General features: G+C 39.3%; 1 long non-coding RNA gene across 22 annotated transcripts in view; it reads right to left on the bottom strand.

The window, feature by feature from the left end:
- LOC309861626 overlaps positions 1 to 27,722 on the bottom strand; it is a 110,475-nt gene that overhangs the window by 34,455 nt on the left and 48,298 nt on the right. For 9 of the 22 annotated variants that reach the window (XR_014310059.1, XR_014310060.1, XR_014310061.1 and 6 more), the window contains exon 2: positions 23,187 to 23,301. The exons of 12 other annotated variants lie outside the window; for them this stretch is intronic. This is a non-coding gene — a long non-coding RNA (uncharacterized lncRNA). The remainder of the gene's footprint in view (positions 1 to 23,186; positions 23,302 to 27,722) is intronic. One more of the 22 variants, XR_014310057.1, reaches the window with a different exon arrangement.

Genomic DNA, 27,722 nt, shown 5'->3' with positions numbered 1-27,722 from the left:
TTTTTTTTTAAGGGAAATTTCGTCTATCTTCCATATTCTTCATGGTAAGTAAATGGTGAAATTTCTAACTGTGGTTCATCAAATCATCTTCTCATTCATTAACTAAGCCCTAAAATGCTCCTGAATTGCTCCTGAAATTAACAGTATCTTTATACATTCTGAAATACAAAGACAAAATTGGAATCACTATAGGCCAGTCATTTCACATCCACATTTAGAAAAACATGAATCCACACACTGATTTAATATACAATTAAGCACTAAGTGGATATCAGAATTAGCAAAACCTGGGAGCACAGAGAAGAAATCTAGGGCTTTCCCTCAAACCTATTAGAATTAGAACAGGGACAGGCTATTAACTCGATGGTTATAACTCACTGTGAACATTGTTAGGATGGAATAAATTATACACAGTACAGTAATGCATGACATTTTGATTGATTATGGCTTTCTTCAACTTGAGTCTAAGGTCCATGAGGGCAGGAACCCAGGTTTTTGCAGTCACTATACCTCAGGGCCTGGCCTACGACTAGTTCTCAAATGCAGAGAGGGAGACAAACCATAAGAGACTCTAAATTTCAGGAAACAAACTGAGAGTTGCTGTGGTGGCGGGGGTGGAGTGGGAGGAATGCGGTGTCTGGGTGATGGACACTGGGGAGGGTATATGCTAGGGTGAGTGCTGTGAGTTGTGTAAAACTGAAGAATCACTGACCTGTACCCTGAAAACAAATAATACATTATATGTTAATTTAAAAAAATTTGTTGGGTGAACAAAAGAATGAATGAAAGGTCAAGTCACAGGGACATTAAAGAAGTGAGCCTAAGTCTGCTAGAAAACAGATACAGTTAGGGGCAAGGTTAGAGGTTACCTTCTGAAAGCCCACATTATTCGACAGTTGTTTTTTCATTATATTGGAGACATAAAAAAATAAAATTTAGCGATTTGCATTCCCCTTATTCACTCCAAAACACATTTTAAACATCATAGAGCTAGGGCATTTATGAAAGTAGAGAATTTTCTATGTGGAAATCAATGCCTAGAACCTATACATTTATGTAAGAGAAAAGTGAACGGTCCAGCTGGTAAACACTGCCACTTCTCATTTGGGCTCATTCACGTGACTTCTATCCCACTCTATCAAACTCCTCCCCTCAAAAAACAGATAGCATCACATTAAAAACCACTTTAGATGTATTATTTTCATTTGTATATTTTCTGGTAGCTAAAGGCATGGAATCTGGAACCAGGTCCATTCTCTCTAGATATATGACCTTCAGCAAATTACTTCATCTTTTTGGTTTTTGTTTCCTGAGGAATAAAGGCAATAATATTACCACATAAGCTGGTAAAAAAATTAAATCAATTAATATGTGTAAATCTGTTGGAAGAGTGTCTGTCATACAATAAACGTTAAGTGTCTGCTAGGTACATGAGGTAAATAAAATCAATATATCAGCCACTCCATTCACTTGGAGCAGTGAAAGACAATGCATGATGAAGGCAATTTGGGGGATTATGTTGGTGCATTTTTCAAAGCAGGAAGCTGGGAATTCAGAATATCCCAAAATAAAATGAATTGGTTGAACAGAGAACTTGAAGAGGGGGGGATATTCTAGAACATACTGAAATGAACAAGTCGTCTAATTTCTTTCATTTTATCATAAGAAATCTTTTTCTCAGGGAAAGTGAAGACTCCAAGTTAGAAAAGAAAGGAACAGTAATATTATTTTTGAAGTTGTGCATGAAGATTATTTTTAAAGGTACAAGGTTTGACAAAATCTAGTGAAAAGGGCTAAAAACCCAGCCAGTAAGTGCATTTATAAGGTTTGAACTAGAGAGCCTACATTAAAGTGGCAGGTCCCTAAACCTGCCCATTTATCACAATTACCTGGAAGCTTTGTAAAAATTGATATTTTTGAGAAGATACTTCAAGAAGTGTGGGGTAAAGTCTGCTATCTCTATTTTTAAAAAATTCTTCCAGTGATTTCTGAGTACCACCAGTTAGAATGAGTGGACTGAATGCTTGCTACGCAGAGGTCTCCAGCGGTATGTGGTCGCATTGTCTCTCCGGCCTTACCTCCCCTGACCTTATTATCCATAAAACGCTATCAAAAGCCATCAATTACAGATAGGACAAAGTCATGAGACAGGACCACATGCGGCCTGACCAGCCCAACTGTCCAAAAAGGCAGGAAAAAAGAAACCGTAAATCTCATGATAAACGAACCTGCATTCAGGTTCAGAAGTCAAACGCAAAATTGCACAAAGTAGGTGCGATAAAAATGGCTCCATGGGGCCTCAGTTCAAAATACATCCGAGATTTGTTCTGTCTGCAAGCTGATACAGTCCCACTCTCAGTTCTGTGCCTACATCCGCCTCTACTGTCACGTTCCCAACTGGAGTTCTGTTTTAAGAGGGAGCTTGATGAGGCCAGTATTTGGGAAGTGTGCCCCGAGATGGCTAGTCTGACAGCTAAAATACTGAAATGCTTTAGTACCAGCAGGTAAATAGCTGCTGCTTAAGCCCCATGTCATTTCAGCCCTTATCCCAGGACCCAACAATTACATTACCCCTTCCCAACAATGTAAGGGGTAATGAGAGGCCCACCCAAGGGCTCCACTCTGATCGGATGCTACCTGTTGCCAGATGCATTGTTAGTAGTTTCAAAGTGGAAATTCCTAGGAAAGCAACTAACCAGGAATGGGAATTGCCTGGAATTTATATCAGGGGAAGCACTATTCAAAGTTCAGGCATCCTTAGCCTTGAAATGAGAAGATATGATGTGGGGTAGGGACAGGAGGAATGGGAGTGTTGCCTTCACACATGCGAATGGCCTCGTGTGGGAAACATTAGATTTAGTCTACATAGCTCCAGGGAGAGGAATTACACACAATGATTGGAAGTAACAATGACACTGACGTCAGTCCCGTATAAGGAAGAATCCTTGAATCCTGGGGGCATCCAACAATGGAACAGGCTTTAGAGAATAGGGAGCTTCCCGGAGGAGCAGCACGGGAAGGAAGCAGCGGCTCTGAGATGAGCTTTCCAGCTGCAGGCGCTTCTGCTCTGCATGTCCCCTCAGCGAGCTCGGTGGCTCCCAAACCTGAATCCTCAACAGACTTCTTTTCTTTTTTTTAAATAGACTTGATTTACTGCTTGCCACAAAACTGAGAAGAAAGTACAGAAAATACCCATCAACTCCCTGCGCCTACATACACACAGCCTCCGCCACCATCAACAGATTGAAGCACATTGGTACATCTGTTACATCACTGAGGACTATTGCTCCTTTCTCATCTAAAACTACTACCTCTTTTCTATCAAAAATCACCTTCTACAAACGAAATCACCATCCACATCCAGGAAGAAAATAGCACAATAAGAGGACTCAAGTTTAGAAGGAAATGTAACAGAGGCTAAAGACCCACTATAATTGCCAGACTGAAGAAGGTGCCAGGTGGATAAGCAAACACATTCTGAAAAAGCCAGTGTGTTGAAGTAGGGATGTTCCATACACAAGCACAGATTGACGGCCAGCAAATACGGAGCCCCTTCCTTTGGAATTATACGGTATAAATGAACGATTGGCTAACTTAATGCAGAAGGGATCCATTTCTGATTGATTGGGCCATACAGAGTGTGAGTGGATTTGTGGGGTTAGTTTGATGGGGTGGAAGAAAATAACTCACTTAAACTCCTTTTACAGACTACTTTTTTTTTAAAGCCTCTTTCTTTAGACCATTAAAATTTAAGGCAAACTAAAACTGTATTGTTTAAGGACTCATAATTAGGTAAGAAACTACAGTAAAAAGCAAGAAAGCATGAATTCCTTGCTATTGTTGGATAGGATACTATTTTGGATAGGATACTGTGGGAGAAAGGTGAGGGTTAGATTAGATGAAACCATTCAGGAAGATTCCAGCAATGTTTGTTGGCTTTCATGATGATTTATCCTGGTGCTTGTTTTGTTTTTTGTTTGTTTGTTTTTTTTTACACAACGGTATTTTTTACACGGGGATTTGTTTTAGAACTCAGTGAAATAAATTAGTTTTATGCAGAAATATTAAAACATTTATCAAAGAAGTATGTATTCTAATAGTGGTTACTTCTGATGGATGAAGAGTCTATACTTATATATTTTCCTTAAAATACTTCAGAATCATTATTGGGATATAAGTGCTGATCAGCTCAAACTTTAATTCTCAAGATATTCAGCAACATTCTTTCAAGAGTGCATAGTCCAAAGACCAAAGATGCTAGCTAGCATTGTATCAGAAATGGCCACTCTCTAGGGGTGGTAACTCTTTTTTCTTTTTTTAATTTTACTATTTTTAAAATTTAAATTCAACTAGCCAACATAGTACATCATTAATTTTAGATCTAGAGTTCATTAATTCATTAGTTGTATATAACACCCAGTCCTCATCACATCATGTGCCCCACTTAATGCCTATTATCAAATTACCACATACCCCCCACCATCTCGGCAGTAATCCTCAGTTTCTTTCCCAGAGTTAAGAGTCTCTTATGGTTTGTTTCTCCTTCTGATGACTTCCCATTCAGTTTTCCCTTCCGTCCCTTATGATCCTCTGCCTGTTTCTTATATTCCACATATGAGTGAAACCATATAACTGTCTTTCTCTAGCTGATTTATTTCACTCAGCATAATCCCCTCCAGTTCCATTCACTTCAATGTAAATGGTAAATATTCACCCTCTCTGAGGCTAAGTAATATTCCATCATATATATGAACCACATCTTCTTTATCCATTCATCTGTTGATGGATATCTCAGCTCTTTCCAGAGTTTGGCTGTGGTAGACATTGCTGCTACAACCATTGGGGTGCCAGTCCACCTTCAGATCACTAAATTTATATCTTTGGGGTAAATACCTAGTAAGGCGATTGCAGAGTCATAGGGTAGCTCTATTTTCAACTTTTTGAGGAACCTCCTACTGTTTTTCAGAGTGGTACACCAGCTTGCATTCCCACAAACAGTGTAGGAGGGTTCCCCTTTCTTCACATCCTCACCAACATTTGTTGTTTCTTGACTTGTTAATTTTAGCCGTTCTGACTGGTATGAGATGGTATCTCACTGTGGTTTTGATTTATATTTCCCTGATGCCGAGTGATGTAGAACATTTTTTTCATGTGTGTTAGGCATTGGATATCTTCCTTGGAGAAATATCTGTTCATGTCTCCTCCCCATTTCTTGATTGGATTATTTGTTCTTTGAGTGTTGAGTTTGAGAAATTCTTTATGGATCTTGGATACTAGCCCTTTATCTGATATGTCATTTGCAAATACCTTCTTCCATTCTCTAAGTCACCTTTTAGCTTTGTTGATTGTTTCCTTTGCTGTACAGAAGCTTTTTATCTTGATGAAGTCCCAAATGTTCATTTTTGCTTTAGTTTCCCTTGCCCTTGGAGACATGTCTAGCAAGAAGCTGATGTGGCTGAGGTCACAGAGTTTGCTGCCTCTGTTCTCCTCTAGGATTTTGATGGAATCCTTTCTCACATTGAGGTCTTTCATCCCTTTTGAGTCTATTTTTGTGTGCAATGTAAGGAAATGGTCCAGTTTCATTCTTCTGCTTGTGGTTGTCTAATTAACAAGAAAAAGTTTAAAAAGTAAAAAATAAATTTAAAATGACTATACATAGTGTGTAACACTACAGTGTTGAAGTCTAGATGAAAACAAATGTTTTATCATGCTTCTTACATCAAAGACACCTGGTCAGTATTTAGCTGACCTGAATTGTTTTTCATGCAAGCCTAAGGTTTGGGGGTTCTTGTGGGTTTCCTTTTTTACATTTTTCTGCTGCAGCTATCACACGCCAAGCAGAAGTCTAAGGGCACCTAGGTTGCTCAAAGGGTTAAGCCTCTGCCTTCAGCTCGGGTCATGTTCTCAGGGTCCTGGGATTGAGCCCTACATCAGGCTCTCTGCTCAGTGGAGAGCCTGCTTCCTGCACTTTCTTTCTGCCTGCCTCTCTGTCTACTTGTCATCCCTGTCTGTCAAATAAATAAAATCTTACAGAAAACAAAAAAAAAAAAGGAAGAAGTCTAATAGTTCTCTGCCTTTCTGCAGGTTTTTTTTTTAAGATTTTATTTATTTATTTGACAGAGATAGATCACAAGCAGGCAGAGAGGCAGGCAGAGAGAGAGAGAGGGAAGCAGGCCCCCAACTGAGCAGAGAGCCTGATGCAGGCCTTGATCCCAGGACCCTGAGATCATGACCTGAGCCAAAGGCAGCGGCTTAACCCAGTAAGCCACCCAGGCGCCCCTCTGCAGTTTTTTTTTTAAGTGAGGACTATATCAAGAGAATTAGAAGGCAAGCCAGAGACTAGGAAAAAAATATTTGCAAAGGCATATCTGCTAAAGTGCTATTATTCCAAATATATAAAGAACCCATAAAACTCAACAATGAGAAAAAAAACAGCCCAATTAAAAAATGGACCAAAGACCTTAACAGACATCTTACCAAAGAAGATACGCAGATAAAAAATAAGCATATAAAAAGATACTCCATATCACATATCATCAGTGAAATGCAAATTAAAATAACAATGAGGGGCACCTGGGTGGCTCAGTGGGTTGAAGCCTCTGCCTTCGGCTCAGGTCATGGTCTCAGGGTCCTGGGATCGAGCCCCACATGCTCAACGGGGAACCTACTTCCTCCTTTCTCTCTCTGCCTGCTTCTCTGACTACTTGTAATCTCTATCAAATAAATAAATAAAATCTTTAAAAAATAATAAAATAAAATAACAATGAGATATACCACTACACCTCTATTAGAATGGCCACTATCTGGAACGCTGACAAAGACACAACCAAATGCTGGCAAGGATGTGGCGCAACAAGACCTTTGATACACAGCTGGTGGGGTAGCCAAATGGTACGGTGACTTTGATGGCTTCCTATAGAACTAAACATACTCTTACTGTGCAACCCAGCAATTGTGTTCCTTGGTATTTAGGCAAAGGAGCTGAAAACTTACGTCCACCTAAAAACCTACACACAGATGTTCATAGCAGCTTTATTCCTAATTATCGGAACTTGGAAATAACCAAGATGTCCTTTAGTAAGTAAAGGGATAGATTAAAAGAAACAGTCAGACAATGTAATATTATTTAGCACTGAAAATAACTAACTTTCAAGGCATGGAAAGACATGTAGGAACTTTAAGTGCATATTACTAAATAAAGGAAATCAATGTAAAAAGGCTACATACTGTGTGACCCCTACTATATGACATTCTGTAAAAGGTAAAATGACAGAGTTGTTAAAAAGATCAGTGGTTGCCAGGGGATGGATATGAATAGACAGCACAGAAGACTTTTAGAGCTGTGAAAATACTCTAGATGATATTATAATGATGGATATATGTCATTATGCTTCTATGCAAACTGACAGGATGTATAACACACCAAAAGTGAACCCCAAGGTGAACTATGGACTTTGTGTTATTACCATGTGTCACTGCAGGTTGATCAGTTGTCACAAAGGTACCCCTCCAGTGGAGCATGTGGATAATGGGGGAGCCTGTTCATGAGTGGGAGCAGCAGGTATATGGAAAAAAATCTTTGTGCCTTCCTCTGAATTTTGTTATAAATTTAAAACTGCTCTAAAAAATTAACTCTTTAAATAAATATGTATATAAAACTTGATGATAACGTTGATGTGTTGATGTCATCAATTTGCTTAGTTGTAACACTATCAGATGTTAAATAATGCTTTCTATAAAGTTTGCAATCTATCACAAATACAAAACAACATATTTAATTTGAATTAAGTAGGATTAGTCAAAAGCCACACATTGAATAAATCACAAATATGAATCTACTGACACATCTATCATCCTGAGAACTATCTGAATGCCATATGGTAAGGTAGCTGGTTGATCCAGCTTTGTCATTTATGAATCAGAACCAATTATGAATGAGGCTCTGTTCTAGATTCTGAAGATGGAGCAGTAAATGGTAAGGTATCTGCCTTCATGAAGCTTAAATTCTGGTGTTGTACATAATGTCATGTCATAAGCAATGATACAAAGAATGCAAGACATGGAAACAGGGAAAAGGTACAGTAATCTTGGAAACCTCTCTGAGAAACAGAATGAAATATGAAACTGAATCATAGCTAGGGTAGGACAGTCCACACAAAAGAGCAAAGAAAAGTCCTGAGGTGGAAGATGTCTTCAGGTACTGAAGGAACAGTAAGGCCAATATAGGGTAGAGGGGAGACTAGTAGGTATTTGGGGCACCCTGGAGACACTGATAGGAGTTTCACCTGCATGGAAAGGAAGGGAGTGTAACTGGAGTGGGTTCAAAAGAGGATAGGCAAGGAGGAATTCTTTTGAGGAATTTATTTAAAAAAAACATGTCAGAGAAAAAGAAAATATGCCGTATGCCAGAAACCTAGATGTGTGTCTCATGACTTTGAAAGAAGGTAAGACTGCTCTACAGATTGTCCTGTGAAGATAACATCTTTCTAGGGAAGATGGATTGACAGAGATGCCATCAGGAGTAGGAGTCCCTCAAGGATCTGTCTTTGGCCTCCCAATCCTTTCTTTTATGTCTATTCCCTTGGAAAACTCCTAACCCAAATCTTTCTCTTTCTTCCTCTCCTCTGCTTTCCTCCTCTCCTGTCTCTCTCTTCACCTAGGCCCTCTACCAGAGGATTCATTACAGATCTCCTCACCACCCACCCCTCTTCTGCACAGACCCACCTAGAAGCTGACAGGCTATTCCAGGTCAGGAGCTGCTTGTCTCTCAGGCCCCCTCAACCTATAATCAGTACCAGAAATGCCTTCAGGCAAAATTGTTCTTTTTCTCTGAGATGGCTAAACTAGCCTGAGTTTGGGCAAAATTGGTTGACAACTTGTTCTCTTCTTGTTCTAGCCTGTTCCGAGAGTCCCCACAACCACAGGAAGATGGTGCTGTCTGAAATCCAATTTTTGATAACAATGGGCAGGATCTCTGGGTCTGGAGGCCAAGTTGGGGGATATCTCCTCTCTCAGTTGCCCCTAAAGGAAAGTTTGGGAGGTCCTGGTCATTTTATAAAAGCCACACCCACCTCCCTTCCAGCCCTACATGGGTCCATGCAAGTGAAGCACCATCAGAAAACACTCATGGCAGACCCACGCTAGCATAGATTCCCAAAGAACCAGAAAGGCAGACCTTTAGATCTGTATCACTCCTTCACCTAAATTGTTTTAGACTCACTGACATCTCAGAATCTCACCTCAGAAGCCTAAGGCACAACTCTTTCTGATGACCACCTTTCTGGTATTGATCAGTTTTGAGGGTCTCTGAGAAAACTTGTCCTTCAGAGATCACACAGGAAAGGGGGGGGGGGACGGTGAGTGAAGACCAAAGGGTAAAGGTGTGGGCACCGCAAACAACTAGGGACCTTCTAGCCAAGAGGGATCCTTTCTAACAGTGCAAAATGAGTCGAAGAGCCATCACATCAGTTCAGTAGAACAAATGAGAAATCCAAACTGTGAGTCAATAGGCATTGGTTTACTCCTGTTATACTTTAAGTTTCAAAAAGAAAAAATCACACCCCAGCAGAAGCTAATATCAACAGTGGCCAGCTTTCCTGGTCAGTCAAAAGTCCCACAGATTCACTGCATAGAATTTCTATTTAAGCTTTATTGAAATAGAAATCTAAAGCTTTGCAAATATCACACATAAGACCAGGAATTTGTCTTCTCAACTCATTAAATGCTTGACATTTTAGCTAATTCAATCATAAGGGCACGAAGTGAAGTGGAACTTAGGGTTGTGAATTAGTTCCAAGCTGCACAAATCTTTTATACTGAGAAACAGGCTATGACCTGAGTATTTTTCTTGGAAATACTAAGACGTTTTAATGACTTCAGAATCATTTGAAGTTATTCTGTGTCTAAGAAAAAAAAAAAAAAAACAACTTAATTGAATCAGTTTTTTTTTTAATACAGCCACTATATGCACAAATTCTCTCCACATAAGTTCAAGGATCATAGTACACATATACTGATAAGAAAGAAAATTTTAAAAAACTACTCGGGCCCAAAAAGAACCTACAAATGTTACAAAAAGGAGCTCTACCCCTTTCAGAAAGTGCCCATGGACACAGCTCCTGTTATAGACACTGGGCTGGTCAAGGCGGAGACAGAAGCTAGAAACTGGGAAGAGGAAATAGCAATGCTATCAGCCTGTTCAAGGGCAGGAGAAGGGGATGGAGGGAATCTCTGGCTTACCATTTTCAGGGGGCTGTCCCTTACTTGTTATTTCCTCTTTTACAGAATTATCCTTTTCCAGATAAAATGTATTGGCTTCACAGTGAAACTCCTCTTGAAGCTTCCTTGAGAACATGTTGAGGCATGTTGACACCTCAAAGCATACCCATAATTTTCAGAAAATAAGACCAAAGCTGCTAAGCCCAGCTAACAAGGACAACTACAAAATGAAATAGGACACATGTGTTTCTACAAGCTCAGGGCAAAGGCCAGTAGGCTGGGCTTTGCTGGGTTCTATTAGGATAAACACACACTCTAAAACACTAACCTACACTAGAAACATACATTTTGAAAATATCAGAGGCCAGCAATCAACACAATCTCAGATTAGTTAACACCCTCCTCTTCTAAGAAGACAAGAAAGAGATATTACAGAAAGATGAAAACAAGAATCAGCCAAGATTTATCTTTCAGTAAACCTCAAGCTTATACAAGAAGATGAAAAAAAGACAATCTCTGAGAGGAAAATTAAGTATTTCTCTATATTAACTAAGCAGTTCATGAGAAAGCTGCTTCTCATTTCCAATGATGTTGAAACACTTCTTACAAGAAGTCTTCTGACTAATGGGAAGAGAGTTGTAGCAAACCACTTTAAAGTTCCTCTCTGGAGCAAATTGTACACTTGGTAGAATATATCTTACAGATTTTCTGATCTCTGCTCTATTCTAAGCACTCTGTGTTATTTAGGACTAACATGCACATCTCCATTCACAGGGCCTTGCTAGGTTAAAAAAACATCCCATACTCTGAATATTTTCCTACATTTTCCCTTCCATGTAAATGTATTGGTCCCATGACCCTGTTCTCAATCAAAGTCATAGTGAATTAGTCACATAAACAAATTAGCTAGTCCATATGTTACCCTGATGTGTTACAGATTAATGTCTGTAATCTTGTTTTTGTCAAAAGACATTCGGTTGGGCTAGGTGACCTTCAAATTCTCTCCCTATTATTATAAAATTTTATGAGTAACTCTGATCCAAAAAAAAAAAAAAATCTTAAACCTTGGGCTAGTTGGCAAGTTGAAATTTTGGGACTCCTAATATTAGACCATTTGTGTTGGTGTAAAACATCACAGCTGATAGTAGCCCTTCAATCAAAAAGTTTAATGGCCATTTTTAGAAGTTATTATTGGATGTCTTGTACATTGGTGAATTGAAGATGACCCAAATTCTTGGTTGTTCTTCTCATCAATAAATTAGTCTCTTTTTCCTCTGACATGAAATCCAGGCTGCCCTGTGACTCTCTTTAATCAAGAGAATATGGGGAAAGTGACACTTTGCCAGTCCTGGCCTAGGCCATAAGAGATATGGAAGCTTCTGTTTTCACCCTCTTTGGGGCTCTCAACCACACTGTAGAGATGTCCAGCTCCTTTGCTGCAGACACTGTGTGGAGAGAGAGAGAGAGAGAGAGGCAAGGAGAGAAAGAAATAGATTCCCAGCTAGCCCCTGCCTGGTCCAGATATCTAAGCTGAGAAGACAGACGTATGAGTAAAGCAATTTTGGATTTCCAACCCTAGATAACCTCCAGATAACAGAAGCTGCATAAGCCCAGACAAAACCAGCAGAAGAACCACCTACTTGAGTTCAATCCATAGACAGTTGCTATTATTTTAAGCCATTAAGTTTCAGAGTGATTTGTCGCACTGCAGTAGATGACTAAACACATCCCTAAAAGCTGGCCTAATCCTTTCTTTGAACAAAGAAGAAATGGATAACAAATAAAACAAGTTTTGAAATGAAGTTCCTAAAGTATTATCATAGTTATTCCACCACTCAGCATATATTTATTCCTTCCTGTATACAATAGCACACCCATAAATTCATTCAACATTTTCTCATCCGTGTATCCATCCTCAATATCTGTTGCCATGGGTGTAAAGAGAAATCATAAGCTCCTCCTGGCCAGAAACCAAGAACTCTAACAGGTCTTTTATAAACACTTTTTAGCAATAATAATTTCAGCAGAGATCTTCAGCAATGATCAACACTACCTTTGAGTTGTGCTACTTTTTCACACTGACAAGTCTAGAAATGGAACCTCCCAAAACTCAACTTTGAAAGCCTATGTCATCCTTTCTACTTTATTTTTTTTTAAGATTTTATTTATTTATTTGTCAGAGAGAGAGCAAGAGCGAGCACAGGCAGACAGAGAGGAAGGCGGAGTCAGAGGGAGAAGCAGGCTCCCTGCAGAGCAAGGAGCCCGATGTGGGACTCGATCCTAGGATGCTGGGATCATGACCTGAGCCAAAGGCAGCTGCTTAACCAACTGAGCCACCCAGGCGGCGTCCCTTTTTTTTTTTTTTAAGATTTTATTTATTTATCATCCTTTCTACTTTAAAGGGTACTGAAGGTATAAGCCCCTCTCTCTGCACTCCTCCCACCAACAAAATACATTATACTGTGACCACAGCCTTCTTCTACAGGAGTATTTTTTTTTTATTGGTTGGTTATGAGGTTGGTTAATTCTAAAGGGAAACTTTAAGTTCTTCTGTCTTGCATTCATGTGTGCCCAATCCCTCACCCTTTATGAAAGCTCCCAGGCCAGAAGCTTGGGTCCCTGTCCTGCCATTATGCCTAGGAGTCACCCTGAAAGAACTTGTGGATAAAAAAGATTACAGTGTGCTCACTTGAAATGCTGAGAGTTTGCAAACCTTCACCAGGATGCCACTAGGTCCCTCATCATCTATCAAATGGTGATGAACACCGAAATGTTGACAAAATTTTTAAGTTAAAATTTCTTTAAGGTAATTTTTTTCATCTATACTTCTGAATGGTTAGGGTTTTTTTTTTTTTAGAATAAATATGCATTATTTCAGTAATTTAAAAAATAAGTAGATCAATTGAGAAATTAAACTGTATCTAAAATATGCGTAAATATTTTTTTTCATTCTTTCTGGAATAGTCATAGTCTAAGTGTGGAAACCATGAGGTGCTGTAATGGAGGTAGAAAAGCCCATTTTATAGTCATCAAAGGACTAATATTGTCATGCTTTATCTTAATGTAGCAACAATTGACTTTTAAATGTACTGTGCCCTTTCCTGTCCACTGCATTAATGCCCACATCAAACACCAAAGTCATAAGCTCTGACGGTAAAATGCCACTGCTGTTTGTTATGTAAACTGTCCTCCATATAAAAGTCCAGAGTAGGTCATACTCCCTGAACCTTTCTCCACCAGCCTGACTCTGCTTGAAATTCCTACTAAAGCCATTCTTTGGGTTAAATTATTGTAATGCTTATAGGATATCTATCAAAACGCAAATAGCTATTTTCTTACAGGAGTAACCAATTAACCTGTTAGAACCAAGACTTTTAGCTGATGAAACCACTACAATGCAAGGCGCAACTAAAAAAAAAAAAAAAAAAAAAAAAAAAAAAAGTCACTGTCAATTGGGCTGAATTTTCTCATCTTTTTTCTCATGTTATCTGAGTAAAAATGATCATGATTATCAATACAATTTATTGAGCACCATAGTGAATTTGGCACAGTGATTAGTACTTGCCACACATTATGCATTACTTGTCCCATTTCGTGGATTAGGAAGCTAAAATCAAAGAAGTTAGGTGAATAGTCAGCATCAAAATAGCTCTGAGAAACAAAGTCAAAGTCCCCAAGATGGTGGTAGAGTAGGAGGACCCTAGGCATCTCATCCCACAAACACAACTGGGTAACTATCAAATCATCCTAAATACCCCAGAGAAAGAGAGAAAGAAAGACAAAGAGAGAGGAAAACCCGGGGGAACATACAAGAACACTTCCTTGAACCAGCCCCCCCTTGGAAAACAAGAGGCAAGGAATAAAGCCTGGGGTTCCAAAGTCAGCAGGTTTGGCTGGGATAAAGCCTGGAGGACCCTCCCCTGCTCCTGGAGAGAAGGCAGGGAAAGAACTGGGGAAAGACAATGTGGAAATGGCACCTGAAGAGTGCCTGGGGCACACAGTGGGAAGACACATCCCTGGGAGGCACCATTCCTGGAGAGGCTTCTCCAGGAGCAGGGGAGCTGGCCAGCATCATTTGCCACCTCTGCCCCTCAGCATCAACACAGAGCCATCTCGGAGGCAGTACAGTGCTGATACTGGGTGCCCCACCTGTCCACACCAAGCCCTGCCCTGCTGTGCTCTGGTGGGACTGCCCATCTCTGTCATGCTTGCCTCAGTGCCAGCATGGCAGGACCCTCCCCCAGAAAAACAGCACACACACCCCTGCCCACACCATATCTCTAAAGCCTAGAGTTTTAAAGGTAAGCAGCTTGGCTTGGACAGATCCAGGAGGGCATTGTACTACTCCTGGAAAGAAGGCAGGCAAACATCCTGGGGCAGACAGTGTGGAAATAGCAATTCGAGAGTGCCTAGGGCACACAAGGAGGACATTATTCACTCTTTTCTGAGCACCTCCCTGAGAGGCAGTGTTCATGGAGACCCCTTTCCAGGAACGAAAGAGCTGACTGGTGCCATTTTCTTCCCCCACCCCTTACCAGGAGGGAGAAGCACAGCACTGACAATGGCTGTCTAACTCACACCAAACCCCACCACCCTGAGCTCCAGTGGAATTGCCCTTCTCAGTCAAAGGGCAGCACGTCCCCCTCCCCAGAAAATGAGCACCAGCCCCTACCCACAGCATGTCTCCAGACCAGAGAGTTCTACAGGGCCTCGGTACTGGTGGAGTTGGCAACAGGTCTCATTTCACAAGAAGATTTGAGCTTGTTAAAACTCACCACATTCAGGCCATGGACCAAACTGTCCACGGCAGGCAAGGAGAGCCTCTGTAGATGACTGGTCTGAAGGACAGAGCAGCCAAAACACAATAGCAATGTGCACACAGCACACAATGGAGCCACTCTCTGAAGTGCTATGCCCTGGGCACAACATGACCTCTTCTTCACAAGCCATTCCTTTTAGGAGCAGGAAACATAATGACATGTCTAATATACAGAAGACAGAGACTTAGACAAAATGCCAAGATGGAGAAATTTATCCCAAATAAAAGAACAAGACAAGGACACCACCAAGACCTAAGCAAAACAGATGTAAGTAACATGCCTGATGGAGAATTTAAAGCAACAATCACAAGGATACTCACTCACTGGGCTTAAGAAAAGAATAGAAGACATCAGTGAGACCCTTACCACTGAAAGAAGAGTTAAAAAAGAATCAATTAGAGATGAAAAGTACAATAAACAAGATTAGAAACAGGAACGATGCCCAAAATCTATAAAGAACTTAGCAAACTCAACACCCAAACAACAGATAATCCAATCAAGAAATGAGACATTTCCACAAAGAAGACATCCAGATGGCTAACAGACACATGAAAAAGTGCTCCATATCACTCGGCATCAGGGAAATACAAATCAAAACCACAATGAGATATCACCTCACACCAGTCAGAATGGCTAAAATTAACAAGTCAGGAAATGACAGATGCTGGCGAGGATGCGGAGAAAGGGGAACCCTCCTACACTGTTGGTGGGAATGCAATCTGGTGAAACCACTCTGGAAAACAGCATGGAGGTTCCTCAAAATGTTGAAAATAGAACTACCCTATGACCCAGCAACTGCAATACAGGGTATTTACCCTAAAGATACAAATGCAGTGATCCGAAGGGGCACATGCACCCAAATGTTTATAGCAACAACGTCCACAATAGCCAAACTATGGAAAGAACCTAGATGTCCATCAACAGATGAATGGATAAAGAAGATGTGGTATATATATACAATGGAATACTATGCAGCCATCAAAAGAAATGAAATCTTGCCATTTGCGACGATGTGGATGGAACTAGAGGGTATCATGCTTAGTGAAATAAGTCAAGCGGAGAAAGACAACTATCATATGATCTCCCTGATATGAGGAAATGGAGATGCAACATTGGGGATTAAGGGGGTAGGAGAAGAATAAATGAAACAAGATGGAATTGGGAGGGAGACAAACCATAAGTGACTCTTAATCTAACAAAACAAACTGAGGGTTGCTGGGGGGAAGGGGGTTGGGAGAAGGGGAGTGGGGTTATGGACATTGGGGAGGGTATGTGCTATGGTGTGTGCTGTGAAGTGTGTAAACCTGGCGATTCACAGACCTGTACCCCTGGGGTAAAAATATATTATATGTTTATAAAAAATAAAAAATTAAAAAAAAAAAGAAACAGGACTGATGCAATGAATAGCATGCCAGAAGGAGAAAAGGAATTAATTAGTGACCTAGAAAATAAAATAATGGAAACTAATGAAGCTGAACAAAGGAGAGAAAGAAAAACTATGCAGCACGAAAACAAACTTAGGGAATGCAGTGACTCTATCAAATGTAATAACACTCACATTACAGCAGTCCCAGAATAAGAAGAAAGGGAAAAGAGAGCAAAAAACTTATTTTAAGAAATAATAGCAAAAACTTCCCTAATCTGGGAAAGGAAACAGACATCCAGATCCAGGAGGCACAGAGCACTCCCACCAAAATCAATAAGAGCAGACCAACACCAAGACATACTGTAATTAAATTTACAAAATATAGCAATAAAGGAAAAATCTCAAAAGCAGCAAGACAAAAGAAATCCTTAACTTATAAGGGAAATCCCATAAGGCTAACTGGAGATTTCTCAACAGAAACTTGGCAGGTCAGAAGGGAGCAACATGATATATTCAAAGTGCTGAATGGAGAAAGTCTGCTAGCCAAAGATGGCCACCAGGGCTATCACTCAGAATAGAAGGAGAGATAAAGAGTTTCCCAGACAAACAAAAAGATGACCATGACCACTAACTAGTCCTGCAAGAAATATTAAAAGGGACTCTGCATGGGAAAGAAAGACCAAAAGTAACAAAGACCAGAAAGAAACAAGACAATCTATAGGAACAGCAACTTCACAGGTAATGCAATGGCACTAAATTCATATCTATCAATAATTCTTTGGGGGCGCCTGGGTGGCTCAGTCAATTAAGTGCCTGCCTTTGGCTCAGGCCAGATCCCAGGTTCCTGAGATCAAGCCCCACACTGGACTATCTGCTCAGCGGAGAGCCTGCTTCTTTCTCTTCCTCTGCCTGCTGCTCTGCCTACTTGTGCTCTCCATCTTTCAAATAAGTAAATAAAATCTTTAAAAAATAATAATAATTCTTTTGACTGTAAATGGATTAAACTTTCCAACCAAAAGACACATGTGTCAGAATGGATTAAAAAAAAACAAGACCCATCTAGATGCTGTCTACAGAAGACTAATTTTAGACCTAAAGACACCTGCAGATTGAAAGTGAGGGGGTGGAGAAACATTTATCATAAAAATGGATGTCAAAAGAAAGTCATAGTAGCAATATTTATATCGGACAAACTAGATTTTTTTGTTCTTGTATTGTTTTTATCCTGCTTTGATATCAGGGTAGTACCGGCCTTATGGAATGATTTTGAATGTGTTCCCTCTATTCCATTATTTGTAAGATTTTGATAAAGACCGTCATTAATTTCTTTTTTAAATGTTTGGTAGAATTCACCAATGAAACCATGTTGTTGGGCTTTTCTGTGCTAGGAGATTTTTGATTCCTAATTTAACTTGATTCTGTTATTGGTCTAAGAATATTTCCTGTTTCTTGGATTGAAGAGTCATGATTCCATTTTGGTAAGCTGTGTGTTTTTAAGAATTATCTGGTTTCTTTTTCTAAGTTATCTGACTTGCAAGTATATAATTGTTCATAGTAATCTGTTACCACACTACTTATTTCTGTGGTTATCTGTTGTATTGTTCTCTTCCATTTCTCATTTTGGATTTTGAGTCTTCTTTCTCTTTCTCCTTAGTTAAAGCACTGCCAATTTTATTTTTGGGGAAAACAGGTCATTACTTTCAATGTTATGTTATTGTTTATTCTGGTCTCCATTTTATTTATTTCTGATTTTTCTTTGTTATTTCCTTTCTCTACTAAATTTCTGCCAAGTTTCTTCTTTTCCTAGTTCTTTGTGGTATAATGTTAAGTTGTTTATTTGAACTTTTTCTCCTTAGTACAAGCATAAATTTCACTCTAACATCTGCTTTTGCTGTATCCCACAGGTTTTAAAACATTGTGTTTTCTTTTTATTTTATTTTGAGACACATTTTGATTTCCCATTTGATTTCTTCTTTGGTCCATTGCTTGTGCAGGAGTGTGTCATTTGATATTTGCATATTAGATATTTAATATTTACATATCAAATATTTTATATTTACATAATATTTACATATTAAACATTTTATTTTTTAAAAAAAGAAACAAAGTCAAGATTCCAGCAAGAACTGACTGATGTCAAAGCCCATGCTCCTTCTATACTGTGCTTATAATACTTGAGGCCAAGAGAATACTATACCTATGACAAATTTATAGAGTTAGCTATTTATGAGGAAAATTTCCTTTTCTCAGCCATATTCTTGCCGTCCAGAGCCAGTGCCAGAAAGAAGACCATGGCAATCACGTGTGACCCAGTCCTTCTGCATGCACCTCTTCTTAAGTCCTAGTCCTTAGCCAAGCTTCCAGTCCACCACATCCCCCTCTGGTTTCTCCAGTCTAATTATAGCTCTTAGAACACCCGCTAATTCAGACAATAATCACAACATCCTGTTGCGTTCAAACAAAATGTTTTTATAAAAACAAGGATAATTACACTTCAAGGTGTTTTATAAATAATGAAAAGATAATATCTCCTTAAATTCATACAATGGGTGCTATTCCTTCTCAAAGAACTTCACAACTATTAACCAATCAGTGCTTTAATAGAATACTAAATGCATTTTAACCCTTGGAAGCAAAAGTTTCGGAGGGTAAAGCAATTCTGACTCTTGCGAGACAGCACAGAGGGTTCTGACTGTCATTTTGGGGACTGCAGCCTCCTGAACATGATGAGGATAGTGCAAAAAGTAAAGTGAGAACAAAGTCTGGAAATTAATGGATATCTTTCCATCTATTAGCCATGCAGCTCACAGGGCACTTGTTTTGATAAGGTGTTCCTTCAGCCATATAATTTGGTATTTTAAAAGGTGATTTCCATCAATTATGATAACGTGGTATATGATGTAAGGGAAAGCTGAAATCCCTGTGAACTATATTATACAACAGCTGACCTCACACTAAGGTCTAAAAGACTGAGCTAAGAGTAAACACACATGATGTTGCTGCCAACCAGTTCTCTACAACCTAAGGAAATGGTTCAGATGACCAAATAACACTTCCCTGGTTCTGTGCTGGCTTTTAAAAATATTAATATATAGTTGTTTGTTGTAATTCTATTTTTAAATTTATTTTTATATATTTTTATTCAAGTATAATTAATATACAGTTTCATATTAGTTTCAGGTGTCCAATATGATTCAATAATTCCATCTTTTACTCAGGGCTCTTAATCTCCTTCACTTGGCGCACCCATCCCTCTACCCACATTTCCTCTGGCACCTACCAGTTCTCTGTGTTTAAGAGTCTGGGGTTTTTTGTGTATCTCTTTTGTTTGTTTGTTTGTTTGTTTGTTTTAAAGATCTTTATTTATTTATTTGACAGGCACCTCACAAGTAGGCAGAGAGGCAGGCAGAGAGAGAGAGAGGAGGAAGCAGGCTCCCTGCTGAGCAGAGAGCCCGATGCGGGGCTCGATCCCAGGACCCTGGGATCATGACCTGACCCGAAGGCAGAGGCTTTAACCCACTGAGCCACCCAGGTGCCCCTGTTTGTTTATTTTGTTTCTTAAATTCCACATATGAGTGAAATCATATGGTATTTTCTCTCTGTGACTTTTTTCACTTATGATTATACCCTCTAGATCCACCCACACTTCTGCAAATGGCAATATTTCATTCTTCTTTATGGTTGAGTACTATTCCATTGTGCGTGTGTGTGTGTATCACATCTTTATCCATTCATGGATATGGGTTGGACATGGGTTGTTATATGAAACGTGGCCAGTTTCATCTACTGTTTTATTGTAACTTGTTATAATAGTTATATAACATAATACTTCTCTATTAATTTCTCATATTATTTGAAGGCTCTTTTTAAGGATTTACAAATGACAGTTATTTACCTGAAAACATGGTCTCTCAGGAGCACAACTTCAAAACTAAATCTGAGAAATATACATTACCCTTCTTGGGTTCCTAGAACTGAAAGATACACAACTGTAATTCAAACTATTCTGTACAGAAATGTGACCACATGCAACATTCAAGAAACCAGCTCTTAGAGTCAGTAAGAAAAAAAAGAGATAAAAGTCTTGACAGATGGGTTTTTAAAAAATTGCAACAACAACTTAAACCAGCCTCCTGAAGGCTTTAACCTACTGAGCCACCCAGGCGCCCCGAGGAACTCATATGAAAGCCTAAGACACTACTGACTGAACGTTTATATCCCCCCAAAATATATATGCTGAATGCCTAACCTTCAACATGACTGTATTTAGAGAAAGGGCTTTTAAGGAAATAATTAAGATGGAATGAGATCATAGATGTAAGGCCTTGATCTAACAGCAATAGAGTCCTTATAAGCAGAAACCTGAGAGTTCAGCTCATTCTCTGTCATGTGTGGACACAGTGAGAAGTGGGCCATCTGCTTTCACAGGAACCAAACTGGCTGGCACCTCAATTTTGAACTTACCAGCCTCCAAAACTGAGAAAATAAATTTCTGTTATTTAAATTCCCAGTCTACAATACTTTGTTATGACAACCTAGCAGACTAACACAGATACCAAATGAAAAAGAAAATATTATACAGGTTGGATGAGAACCACAAAACGGAAGAACATTTGCAACTTAAAATCTACAATGGAACTTGCTTGTATAATTATTTTTCAGTTGCACTTCAATAGAAGAGTCCAGTTAAAGATCCTGAAGAATCATGGTATGGCAAAAGGATGACCTGATTTTTTTTTAGCTGTCTTGCATGTTTAACTTATTTTAATAAAAGGTTTTCCTGCAACAAGAAGAATAAAATACCTAGGAATAAACTAACCAAAGAGGTAAAAGACCTCAATAGCAAAAACCCAAAAGCAAAAACAGACAAAAATTCCAGTTAAAAAATGAAGATGTACTGGCACCTGGAGACCAAAGTCTCCACCTTTGGCTCAGGCCATGATCCCAGGGTCTTGGGATCGAGCGCTGCATTGAGCTCTCTGCTCAGCAGGGAGCCTGCTTCCCCTCCCCTCTCTCTCTGCCTGCCTCTCTGCCTACTTGTGACCTTTGTCTGCCAAGTAAATAAATAAAATCTTTAAAAAAAAAAAAAATGAAGACATGCAGATGGCCAATGGGTGCGTGAAAAGATGCTCAGCATCAGTAATCGTCGGGAAAATGCAAATCAAACCACAATGAGGTATCACCTCACACCAGTCAGAGTGGCTATTTATCAAAAAGACAAGAAATGACAAGTGTTGTCAAGAGAATCCTTGTGCACTATTGGTGGGAATGTAAATACGTGCAGCCTCTGTGAAAAACAGTATGGAGGTTCCTCAAAAAATTAAAAATAGAACTACCATATGATCTAGCAATTCCACTCTGGGCATTTCCTCAAAGAAAATGAAAACAATAACTCAAAAGGATATATGCATCTTCATATTCACTGCAGTGCTATTTATAATAGCCAAGATATGGAAGCAACCTAAGTGTCTATTGAATGAATGGATGAAGGAAATTGGCATTGATATAGATATAGATACAGAAATTATCAAGCGATTAAAAGAACGAAATCTTGACATTTACAAAAACAAGAATGGACCCTGAGGACATTAGCTAGTGGAATAAATCAAACAGAGAAAGACAAATACTAGATGATCTCATTTATATGTGGAATTAAAAAAAAATTTGAACTCATAGATACAGAGAACAAATTGGTGGTTGCCAGAGGCAGGGGTGTGGGTAGGCAAAATGCGTAAGGGCATCAAAAGGTACAAACTACTAGTTATAAAATAAGTAAGTCCTGGGGATATAATGTACAACGTGGTGACTACAGTCAATAACACTGTATTGTATATTAGAAAGTTGCTAAAAGGGCAATCTTAGAAGTTCTCATCATTAAAAAAAATTGTAACTAGGGACGCCTGGGTGGCTCAGTTGGTTAAGCAGCTGCCTTCGGCTCAGGTCATGATCCCAGTGCCCTAGGATCCAGTCCCACATCAGGCTCCTTGCTCCGGAGGGAGCCTGCTTCTCCCTCTGACTGCCTGCCATCCTGTCTGCCTGTGCTCACTCTCGCTCTCTTGCTCTCTCTCTCTGACAGATAAATAAATAAAATCTTAAAAAAATAAAAATAAAAATAAAAAATTGTAACTATTCATGGTGACAGATATTAATTAGAACTATTATGGTGATCATTAAATAATATATACATGTATCAAATCATGTACATCTGAAATTAATAAACTGTTACGTGTCAATTCTACTTTGCTAAGAAATAAATTAATTTTTAAGGTTAAAAGAAAAGTATTTCCCACAGAACAAAGTCTGGCTCATCTGTATGTTTACATTATTTGGCATCCACAGGTCAGTACCTCAGGCTATAGTGGAATCCCTGGTGCTCCACAGAAATGTTAATGTGTCAAAGACAGTTAGTATTCATCTAATATACCATGAACTCCCCTATATTTCAAAGTACATCTGAGGTCATATAACTAATTCTAGCCCTAGCACTCCGAGTGGAAACACATGTCACTTCCAGGCAAAGCAGTTGAGAACAAATCCACCTCTACCATCTCCATTTTCTCACTCAAAACCACCACAGAAACCACATGTTCCAAATTCTATAGCAGCAAAATGGGATAGGCAATAAGTAAGAAATAAGTATTTATTTGGTAAGCCCCCGAAATTTCAAGATTTTATTTGTTGCTGCAGCTAAGATTAATTACCCTAACATATCCTAGAACTCTGATTCTGTAGATTTTGTGACTTCAATGCTATTTGAAACTTGAACGCAGACTTAAACCTACCTGTCAAGTCGTGACAGACCATAAGGAATTGAACATGGCAGTACCTGGGTAGATCAAGCATCAGTATCTCCATAGGCACCACTTACTAATCTTCTTTTCTGTTCCTTGGTCTGAGCTACATGAAATGGAGAGACAGCAAGGAAAAAGACAGTTTAGGCTCTCACAATCCTTCCAGTATTGTTATCTGCAAGGTTTTAGACTCCTGCCTCTTCTAACCAGGGTACTAGAACTCCTTTGTTTAAGGAATTACATAATTATGCCACACTGAGATTTTATACATACCTAGAATGATGATCATATGAACTAAGGCAATAAGAAATGAGGATTTAATTGATGTCATGGGTTTCAACTGCAATTATAGCAATAAAATTCATAATTTGGTTTATAGTAACTTTCCCCATCACATCCCTGCCAAAGTGCTTAGGGCTTATAAGGGTAATTAAATATAATCAAAGAAAATAATGTTAATTAAAACCATAAGCTAGAACTATGGTGGTGGTTAGATTAATGGACATCTTGGCTAATGGCACATTCCCTTATCTTATTCCAAAAGACCAAGCAAGCAAAGAACCTTCTTTTGTCATTCATCTTCTTTTTACTAATGGAGAAACCAAAGGACATGGAGGCTCTCTGGATGGAAAACATGAAAGACAGGCCAGACAGAAACCCATGTGGAACACAGAGATTATTTACGGGTCTGTGCTCCCTCGTACCCCCATGCTCTTTGTCATTGTCCCTCTCCACTGCCATTCTCAGATGTCACTTTCTCTGAAGTTAAAAAGTTTATTTTTGTTGTTTTGTTTTTGCCTCTTTTGTGTCCATGGTATCTACATGATGCCTTTGAGTGCCTAGAAAACCAGGAGCCCTGCCTGGTTCTCTTGTGACCCTCCTCCGATGGTTTCTTTCAGTGCCTACTTTCAAAATAAAGAGAATGATTTACTTAATGGATCATCCCCCTCTAAGGTGCAATAGAATCCTAATCATGAAAGCCTGATACAGTAACCTGTCAAGACTATGAACTGACTGATTTCTATTAGGTGAACTTCTCTACTGGAACTTCCCTTTGCTCATAATAACTTTTATATTATCAATTGCTTCTTCTAGCTACCATAATAAAAAAGCATTACAATTGCTTCGTCTGAATGCCTCAGGACAGAAAAAAAATTCTGGGTAAAGAATGTTGTATTAAGAACAGGAAGAAAAAGAAAAATATTGAGCACTTGCTAAACTATGGGTCAAACACAGCTTTGTCATTATATGAGTTTACTCAACTAATTAACTCACAAAAAATTATGAAGTATAAATATAGGTGTGACATTTGTTCAAATATAGCACTAGTAAAAGTCATCAGCATGTGACAATAACACTAAAACATTACAATTTTTATATAGTCTTCCACTGAGAAGACTCAGTTCTTCCATCTTCTTTATGAAGTCCCAAAATACCATGAATCTTACACTGACTAAGGGGTGTTTCTCCATTTGCATTATTCCAAAATATGCTGGGAGGAATCAACACACCCCCAAATGAAGGAAGCTTATTTTTCAGGGTGTTTTCCCCACATAATCAGAAAATAACTATATTCATCCATTGTCCTAAAATGAATTACATTGAGGTAGTCTGAAAAGAACATGGAATTCAGAAGTGGAACATCTGCATGCTGAACCTGGTGTCAGCTGTGACACTTGAGGAAGTCACTTTTCCTCTGCTCTGACCCACTTCCTCATCTATAAAGTGAGAAGCACATTTCCATATTGTCTGTTTTGACTAAAAAAGCTAATTTAAGATACACGCTATTTAGGATACATCCACTTAAGATTATTTTCCATTTCTTCCTATAGGTCCCTGTTTCCATCATTCACTAATCAATGATCAGTCATCTACTGAATGTCAGACCCTCTGAGGTACTACATGGATATATAATATTTTGGGTATACAATAAGGAAAACATTATCTTTGTCTACAAGACCATAATTGGGTAGTGGGGAAGCAGTCATGTAAACAGGTAACTCTAATGCAGTGTTATTGCTATAATAGCAGAAGGGGCCAACAAAGAGAACAAACAGGAGTTAGAGTGGCCAGGCAAGGCTTTGGAGAAGATGTGATATTTGATTAGTACCTTGAAAAATGAGTATCTCGTATTTTTCTATAAAATCTCTCCTCCATGTAGAACTAATTTAATGGGTATCTGGTCTACTTTCATGATATATTAAAAACCAGTACTTCAGCCAACCTGACCAGGGCCCTAAATAAAATTTCTTCTGACTGTATAGCAGCAATGCTGTTGTCAAAACCAAAACCACATTTCATCTCTTTTGGTGTGACAATGGATCCAACCATTACAATGGAATACGGAAGTGGCCTGAAGATATAAACAGAGCCAACTGAAGTCATCCAAAGAACCAACATAGCCTTTTATCATTTAAAAAAAAAATTTTAACTCCGTTTTTAGAAGTCTGTAGGTTATGCCCTGTGAATTTATAGCTTTCTCTAGCTTGGGTATCCAAAACCCTGTTCAAAGAGCTCCAGTCAAAGAATTAAGCTTCAGTTTCAATTTGGGGATATACTAACACATATGTCACATGGTGTCTTGAGCATCTCTCTTAGGCATTCCACAGCTGCACATGCCTACCAGTCTCTATTGTATGCTCAGAGCAACACATTCAAACCAAACCAAGGAACCTGTTTCTTCCTATCAACAACTACACCCGGGTAATATTGGTGTAGAAAGAGTCACAAGTAGCTGTGGCAATATGCCAAAGTGAATGGAGTAAAATCATAAAGACATGTGCACCATGGGACTCTGTAAGAGGATTCTTAAATAGAATAAAACTTATCTTTTTGATATTAAAAATAAGTCCTCAGGGGTACCTGGGTGGCTCAGTCAGTTAAGTATATGGCTCTTGACTTTAGCCCAGGTCATGATCTTGGGGTGGTGAGATCACATCACGCTCCATGCTAGTGTGGAGACTGCTTGGGAACCACCTCCTCCACCCCTTAAAATAAGTAAGTCCTCAAGTCTGACAAGAGTTCATTAAAAGGGGAAATACTGATACACTATTGTCAGGGTTGTGGGAGATTACAATCTTTTGGCAAGAAGTTTGTTCACATGTATCAAGAGAGAGTCAAGATGGCGGAGGAGTAGCAGACTGAGATGACATCAGGTCACAAGAGTTCAGCTAGTTATCAAACCACTGTGAACACCTACAACCCCAACAGGAGATCAAAGAGAAGAAGAGCAGCAATTCTAGAAACAGAAAATTGACTACTTTCTGAAAGATAGGACATGTGGAGAAGTGAATCTGAAGCAATGGGAACATAGACTTCAGGGGGAGAGGCTGGCTCCCGGCAAGCAGTGGAGCAATGGAGCACAAAATCAGAACTTTTAGAAGTCTGCTCCACTGAGGGACATCACTCCAGAGGCAAAGCAGTGGGAACCCTCACGGGGAGAGTGTGGTCTCAGGTCCCGCGGGGTCACAGAAGGATCGGGGGTGTCCGAGCGTAGCAGAGCTCGCAGGTATCAGAGCAGGGGAGCTGGCTACAGAGTCGGAGCTGAGGAGTGAGCCCTCGGCTTGGGGTTACCTTAAACTGTGATTCATAGCACAGTTGGACCACTGCTCTTTGAGCAGGGACCCCACAAGTGAAAGATCTGGAAAACCTACCTTCCTCCACTGGAAGAGCAGAGTGGCAGGAATCTCCTGGGTTTGGAGACTCTAAACGGGGCTGTGTGCCAGAGAGAGAGAAACGCTCGGTAACAGGCCGGTGAGCTCGGAGAGCAGCCAGAGACCAGGGAGATGGGAGTGACTGACCACTTTTCTCTGAGGGCACACTGAGGAGTGAAGCCCTGGAGGCCACCATTTTCATTCCTGTCCTCCAGAGCAGTACAGAAAGTGTTCAAGGAACAAAGGCTCCTGAGCGCGAACCTGAGCAGATTACTTAGCACCCCCCTAGCAAGGGCGGTGCAATTCCGCCTGTGAAAAAGACATTTGAGAATCACTGCAACAGACCCCTTCCCCAGAAGATCAGCAAGAACATCCAGCCAAGACCAAGCTCACTGATCACAGAGAACAGAGGAATTCCAGAGGAGGGGAAAGCAAAGCATGGACTTCATGGCTTTCTCCCCATAATTCTTTAGTATTGCAAAGTTAATTAAATTTTTTTAATTTTATTTTTTTCTTATTCTAATTTTCTTAACTTTTCCTCTTTCCTCTTTTAACCTTATGTAACTAGCTTATCTTAACAATACCTTTCTAAAAAAAAATCTTTTTAAACCTTCATAATTATAGTCATATTTTATCCTTCATTGTATCTAACTTTATTTTTTGTATACATATAGGATTTCTTTTCCTAAAAAATGTTGGGATACAATTTCTTCTAATAGATCAAAATATACCCGAAATCTAGCACAGGGCTTTGTTCTAGTCTCCAGACTGAGCAAATTCTCTCCACTTTCTTTTTCTTTCTTTTTCCAATAAACTTATCAATTTTTTCTTTAGAATTTTTTAAAAATTTTCATCTTTACACTCATATTCCATC

This window comes from Mustela nivalis, assembly GCF_964662115.1.
Source record: "Mustela nivalis genome assembly, chromosome: 3".
NCBI lineage: Eukaryota > Metazoa > Chordata > Mammalia > Carnivora > Mustelidae > Mustela > Mustela nivalis.
Note: the sequence above shows the minus strand (reverse complement) of the source record. Positions and strands in the feature narration are given on the sequence as shown.